General features: G+C 36.0%; 1 pseudogene; it reads right to left on the reverse strand.

The window, feature by feature from the left end:
- Window positions 1-4726: 4726 nt before the first annotated feature.
- LOC109676539 (glyceraldehyde-3-phosphate dehydrogenase-like) lies at window positions 4727-7622 on the reverse strand (annotated as a pseudogene).
- Between the last annotated feature and the right edge of the window lie 397 nt (window positions 7623-8019).

Raw genomic sequence — 8019 nt, forward strand, 5'->3', positions numbered from 1 at the left:
AGAACCTTTGAAAGCTTACATGAGGAAAAACCTACTATTTTAGACTTATGTAGTTAGTGTTTAATATTTGGTATAAAGTGTAACTAAAAAGGAATAGAATGATTTGTTTTGCATGCACAGGGCTCTAAATTCAGTTCAAAAAAGAACACTGAGGGTATTTTGAGCAATTAAATAAGTGCTGAAATGTACAAAAGTTCATGCTGAGTATTTTATGCAATACTTATGGGGTCTATTATTATGTGTGGATGTGTTTATAAAGTCTTATTACTTAATAGAAAAAATACATTTTCACTACATATATATTCAGCAATGCTGTACAGATTATCATAATTAATACTGGGAAACAGAAGTTGAGAGAGATTTCTCACAAGTGGAGTTTATGAAGAAGCTAGGACCAGACACCCAGGCATTGTGACTTCAACTCCCATTCTATTTCCACCTAATATAATGTATAAACTGCTTGGGATACATATTATCTCTAAGTATAAATTTTGTATTATTATAAATTTTAGGCATATTATAGAGATAAGTTCAGATAAACTGAAGATATAAGTTGAAAATGCATTTAAAACATCTAACCTACTGAGCATCATAGCTTAGCAACATAGCACAGTGTAGACTATAGTTAGCTTACCCTTGTGATCTTGCAGCTGACTGGGAGCCATGGCTCACTACTGCTACTCAGTGTCACTAGAGAGTATCATACAGTATATCCCTAACCTGGGGGAAAATACAAAACTCAAAAATCAAAGTAGGGCTGCTTATTAATACTTACTGCTTTTGTACCATCCTAAAATTTAAAAGTTGTTAAATTGAACCATTGTAAATTGGACACTGTATTTTGATTTCATGGTTAAGAAATTATGGCCTGTGCCAAGAGTGGTGGTGCCTGCCTATAATCCCAGCTACTTGGGAGGCAGAGATTAGGAAAATCATGGCTCAAATGCAACCAAAAATTGTTAGCAAGACCCCCATCTCTGACCAATAAGCCAGGTGTGGTGGTACACAATGTGATCCCAACTAGACAGGATACATAGGTAGGAGGATTATGGTTCGAGGCTGACCCAGGCAAAAATGTAAGACCCTATATGACAAATGAAACAAAAAGTGGCTGGAGATATAGCTCAAGAGGTGGACCACTTGCCTTGCAAGCACAAGGCCCTGCGTTTAAGCCCCAGAGCCTCAAAAAAAAAAAACAGGAAGGAAGGAAGGAAGGTATGGATCAAAGTAAAAGGGAATGCACAAGGCCCTGGGTTTTATCTCCAGAACCAAAGGGAGGAGAGGGGAAGGAGAGAAACTATGGCTCAAATAAGCTAGGCAACTTGCTATAGTCACACATTCACTTCACAAGAAGTGGAAGACGGATGGAAGTTCATAGTTTCCAAATTTAATTACAGACTTGATTTATGTGAGATAAATACAAAAGACATTTTTGTAGTTCTAAAGAAAGATACCTTCATTTTTTACTATACTGAGATATAATAAATCAGTTGGCAGTAATATACAACATGAACTTGAGATATTTGTGTCTTTCAACTCCTGCAACATATAAAATTGCTGACAAATTGGCCATTTTGCCCTGTCTTCGCTATGAGCTAATGGTCTGAACTGAGAAGGTCAGAAATCAAACTATGCTGGAACTACATATCTCTAAACATTAGAGAAGGGAGGGAGGAAGGGAAGGAGAGAAGGAGGGTCCCACACAAACCCTAAACACAAACAGACCATTAATTTTCTCTAACTGAACTCTATATCTTATTTTAGAGTTATTACCACATTAAGGGCTATTTAAAATCATCAGCAAGACATAATTTATTGCTGAGATTGTTCAAATACCTGTAAATTTGTAAATTCAAATACAGAAGCACACATATAAAATATTTCTTGAGGTATGTCCTGTATTTTTGATGGAAGAGGAACACACAACTTGAGAGAGCTATTCCAAAGTCTTTGGGTCTGTTTTTTATCACCTGTATTTTAACACTCAGTGCCTCCTGAAGTATTTTACGTTGTAACTAAACATGACAATCTTCTATATAAGAGAAATCCATACACGTACCTCATCCTCAGGAGTTCATTTGCCTTTGTGTACAACTTGGGAAAATGTATGTAAAAAATAAAAACAAAGACCCATAGATTTTTCTTTCTTATCCAAAGAAGGAATGTCTAAATTAGTCATGCAAACAACAGTGGATTTATTGACCATGAACATATAATAATTACAACTCTACATCCAGTCAGCAGGAGAAAAAATACAAAGCTAGATAAATTTAAAATTCAGTAAAAAGAGCTCCTTATTTGGAGCCATAAAGTAAAGATTCTTATTCTGGCTTTGCATCTTGATTCTTGTGTTACTTCTTGCCTCTCTTCCCTTGACTGTAAGTGAAGAGTTTTACTAGCATCAAAGGCCGCTTGCATTGCTGATAGTCTAAGGAATCTGTTCTCTTTGGATGCCGGTGTTGTGTCTTTTTTCAGGTACTGATTGTTGAAGATGATACACCACAAGAATTTCCTCTGCCTAATTCTGCTCATTGCTAGCTATATTTAAAATTAGGTGGGCTTAAAGGTATAATGCCTGATGATACATTTTTATTTTGGCTTCTCTTACAAAGTGATTGTGCTGTTTTACAATTCAATTTCTTTAGTAATGTTTTAAAAAATTACTAAAACTTAAAGCTTCTCAGGGCAGATTCTATTGAAACTTATTACAGCTGACATTACATCATAATAAATGTGATTAAGACTTGGGAAGTAACCTTTAATAACTTAATAGTAGGTACTTGGAGGCTTTTCCCTATAGACCATAGTAAAGCTAAGTGTAAATCCGGAATTTATGTTACAATGAACATATCATTGTCAAGGTCCTCTACAAATATAGGACTGAATCTGTAAAATCATTCCCTTTCTAAAGGGAGAGAGAGATGCAACATAAGACAAAGAATAGATCTCCAATGGACAACTGAATTAGCAATGAATGGAAGATGACACTGAGTAGACTCTACTGGACAAATCCACTGTGTTGATTAGAAACATGGGATGATTTTATCACAAACCCTTGCAGTAAGCAGTGGATTTCTCTTCTTTTTGCTAAGAGATGTTCATGTTCCCTGAAGGCAAGCACTTTCTTTCTGATTGAGGATGTCATAGGGTCTGGCAGAAATTATTTCTATAAACACTTTAAAGAGAGCTGCATAACCACAGCAGGCTAATCTTTATGCACAAAGAAACTTGTGATGTCTTCTAAGGAATAATGAGTGATAATTGAAGCATATTAGACACACATAATGATTCAGAGGTGTGAAGTAACTTGCCTGCAGCTTTCTCAAGCCTAAGGGAGAAGCTCTTTTCCTCACTTGAACTTTAATGTTCAGCTGTTTGTTTATGCTTTTGTTTTGTACCTAATAAATGAAGCTAAAAAGAGCAATTAATCAGTGAATCAGATAAAAGTAATCTTGGCAGGAGGAATGAGTAAGACAAATCTGCTTTTAATTTAGGTACGACCAAAATTCAAAGAGTCAAGTTCACAAATGTGATTCAAAGACTTTAGCAACTGGTCATGTTTATTGTTACACAGGGCAAAGAACTCTTATGTTCATAGAGATCCTGTCATTGTTATCAGCATATTCTTAGACTGCCAGATGACTTGGAGGCTCTGACTTCCATGAATTGCATGGTCTATGTTATCAAGTGAGGATTAAAATAAAATGACTGACCTTCAGCAAAATACAACTAATATATTTGTGAGCAAAAGCTCTGGTTAGCCAACCAGGCATGTAGGTACCTCAAATAAAATGCAGGCTGTTATTCATCTTTTATATTTAAAGCTTCGAAGTTAGATCCTTTCCTTTATTTCCTGCTGCTACATAACTTTATAATTATGGCAAGAGTATCTAACATAACTTCTATGTAAAGAGAAGTATAGGGTTTTAAAATAGACAAACTGAATGCAATAAAGGTAACAAAATAGGTGCAGTAAATAACTGTCTCCAATATAAAAGCAGATACAGAAAGATCACATGATTTAGACAGGTACTAGGAAGATTTAGTTTTAACTGCAAAAATCATAATTCATATAAGTAAAAACTAGTAAATTGGACCTCAGACCTCATTATAGTTAAAATATTTTATTCTGTGAAAATCTGCAGGAAAATAATGAAAAGAGGAGTTATAGATTTGGAGAATATATTTGTAAACCAAATGTCTACTAGAATATATTTTAAAACTCAAAAGTAAGAGCTGGGTGCCAGGAGTGGTAGTGCACATATAATCACAGCACTCCAGCGACAGAAGGACTGAAGTTCAAGGTTAACTTGGCAATACAGTGAGATCCTGCCCCCACCAAAAAAAAAAGAAAGAAAGAAAAGAAAAGAAAAAGAAAAACTAAGGGCTGGAGGTATAACCCAGTGTTACAGCATTTGCCTTGCATGTGTGAAGCCCTGGGTTTGATTTCCAGCACTACAAATATAAACAAACAAATAAAAAAATTAAATAAAACAATTAAGATTGCAAACTTAGAAAAAGACATGAATAGACATTTCACTAAAGAGAATATATAGAATTAAAATAAGTTTATCAAGAGATGTTCCATATCATTAACTAGTAGGGAAATGCAAAAATTAAACCACTGTAAAATATTTCAATACACTTATCAGAACAACTAGCCTAAAAAGTGATGAAAGCATGAACTATTGACAAGAATATAAAGAAACTCACTCATATATTGCAGTTAAAAATCCAAAATGGTACGGCCACTCTGGAAAAAAATTTTTTTAAACAGTTTAATTTAGGGGTCAACTTGAAAGGATTAAGGGCTACCTAGAAAGCTGGCACAGCATTTTTTCCAGGTGTCTCCAGAGGAGATTGGCATGTGAGTCCTTAGACTGAGTGGGGAAGATTCACATTATATGTGGACAGGCACCACATAATTGGCTGAAGGCCTAGATGGAACAAAAAGGCTGAAGAAGAGTAAATTTTTTCACTCTCCTTAGACTGAGACATCCTTCTTCTCCTGTGCTTGGACTGCAGGACCTGAACAGCAATTCCTTTACCCGACAGGTTCTCAGGCCTTCAGTATTGGACAGAGTGGTACCACTGCTCTCCCTGATTCCAAGGTGTTCAAACTTGGACTGAACTGAACTACATTGCTTCCGCTGTTCTTTTTTTTTTTTTTTTTGGCAGCACTGGAATTTGAACTCAGGGCCTCACACTTGACCCACTCCACCAGCCCATTCCATGGTTCTTTAGTTTGCACTCAAACTATTATGGAACTTCTAAGCCTCCATAATCACATGAGCCCAATTCTATACATAAATCCCCTTTCATCCATCTCTCTAATTGTCTGCCCGTCTACCTATCTACAAACCTGTCTTCCTGTGTCCTATTGGTTCTGTCTCTCTGGACACCCTGACTAATAGAGTTGACAATTTGTTTTATACAAATTAAACATGAAATTTATCATACAGTCCAGTTATAGAAAAGTTATCATTACACAACATATACAAATTTTCATAATAGCTTATTTGTAGTATGCAAAAACTATAAACAACTCAGATGCACTTCATCAGGTGACTAGTTAAATACGCTATAGTGCATCCATACAATGGAATATTATGAAGCAGTAAAAAGAAATGAATTGTTGAATTACCAATAAAGTCAACAACATCAATGAATCTTTAATGACAGAGTCAGGTAACAAAAATTTATATGCAGTATGATACTAAATTAGATATTAAATGAGAGATTAAACAAATAAAAAATGCCCTTTTTCAAAAATGGAAAACAGGAAGACAAAACAGGTCCTGTCTGAGGGTTGATACAAGTTGGGGGGGGAGGATATAAAGAAAGGATGAAGGAGGCTGAATGTAGTAGAACTATTATGTCCTCATGTATGAAAATGGAAAAAATGAAACATGTTGAAACTATTCCAGGAATGGGGAATGGAAGGGACAAAGGAGGGGGTGAATTCAACTACGATATATTGTAAGAACTTTTGTAAATGTCACAGCATACCCCCAGTACAATAATAATATAATAATAAAAAATCTTCATAATCAGAAAAGAGAGATAATCCACACAACATTTATATGACATTTGTGGAAATGACAAAGTTTCAGAAAGGGAAGGAAGATTAGTGGTTACCAGGCTTTACTGAACACATGATTCTATACTTATCTCAGCACAAATTTCAATTACAAAAATGTAGCATTGATTAAGAGCATGTGCACTGTAGGCAGAAAATTGGAGACTAGTTTTACTGTCTGTTATCTTGACCTTCAATTTCTCTGTTGCTATCTAAGTTAGTAAAAAGATCAATGATGTTAGAATTGCATATAAATTTCACACATGCTTACCATATTTTGGTTACATAGTGAACACTAACCAACTAAAAGGTTCTAATGCTTACGATTATCTTGTCATTATTAAGTATTCTGTGAGGTAGAAAGATAGCATCAGTCTGATACTAAAATCATAGTTTAGGTCATGTCTTCTTGCCATTTGATTGCAGATCAAGTGTATTACTGAATAGTAGTCATGCTTGCTGATTTTCATGGTTTTATTTCCCTGTTTCAGAATCAGCCTCCATGGAGACATTTATAGCAAATAGACTGTAGAAAATCAACACCCACTCTGCATTCCAAACCACTAATTATCCTTCACTTTAAATGATCAGTTCACAGTCCTAATGCTTTCCACAACTGCAGAGTTTCATAAGGAGTAAAATCATTTTTATATATTATAGTTTCTTCTTCTGCCACTGATTCATCATCTGTTTTATTCATTAATTTAATTTGAAAATATATAGCATACTGCAGTATATACTTCCATAAGTATTAAGGAATATTTCGTCTATTTGATTTCCCAGAAGTGTCATTTAAAAAAGGTTTCTCAGGAAATTACAATGTACAAACTCATTTCTTTTTATGATCTCATTTCTAGGCCATAAGCCCTCATGAAAATAATGAGACATGAAGAAACAATAGCTCCAAATGACCTTGCCCACAGCCTTGGCAGTGCCAGTGGGGGCAAGGATGAGGTTTTTGGCAGTCCCACAGCCATCACACTACAGTTTACCAGAGGGACCATCCACAGTCTTCTGGGTGGCAGTGATGGCATGGATTGGGGTCATGAGTCCTTCCACAATGTCAAAGTTGTCATGAGTGACCTTGGCCAGGAGGGCTATGCAGTTGATGGTGCAGGAGACATTTCTGACAATCTTCAAGGAGTTGTCATACTTCTCATGGTTCACACCCATCACAAATGTGGGGGCATCAGTAGAAGGGACAGAGATTATGACCCTTTTGGCTCCATGCTTCAAGTGAGCCCCAGCCTTCCCCACAGTAGTGAAGATACCAGTGGACTCCATGATGTACTCAGCACCAGCATCACCTGGAAGATGGGTATGGCCTTTCTATTGATGACAAGCTTCCCATTTTCAGCCTTCACTGTGACATTGAACTTGCCATGGGTAGAATCATACTGGAACATGTAGACCATGCAGTTGAGGTTAATGAATGGGTCATTGATGGCAATAATATCCACTTTGCCAGAGTTGAAAGCAGCCCTAGTGACCAGGTGCCCAATTCAGCCAAATCCAACACTCCAACCTTCACCATAGTGTCTCAGGGTTGCAACTGGCACTGCACAAGAAGATGCGGCTGTCTGTGGAACAGGGAGGTGCAGATGCCAGGTTTGGTCTTTTGATGGAGTCACAGAGTTCTTTATTTCTTTCACAGATCTTAAGTCTTCGGTCTGAGAATTCTTCTGTTTTTTTCTTTCATATCTATTTTGTCTTCAAGCCCCAAAATTCAGTTTTTCACTTTTTCCAATATGCTAGAGTGGCTCTCAACAGTATTTTTTATTTGATTCAAGAGATTTTTTATTTCCAGGATTTCTGTTTGATTCTTTTTTCTGAGACTGCATATCTTATTATACTTCTCTTTGATATCTTATGCTGTCTTCTTTATTTCATATATCTCTTTTTTTAATATAATATCCTTCATTTCATTTTGGAGCTTGTTG

Source organism: Castor canadensis, chromosome 9 (assembly GCF_047511655.1).
Source record: "Castor canadensis chromosome 9, mCasCan1.hap1v2, whole genome shotgun sequence".
Lineage (NCBI taxonomy): Eukaryota > Metazoa > Chordata > Mammalia > Rodentia > Castoridae > Castor > Castor canadensis.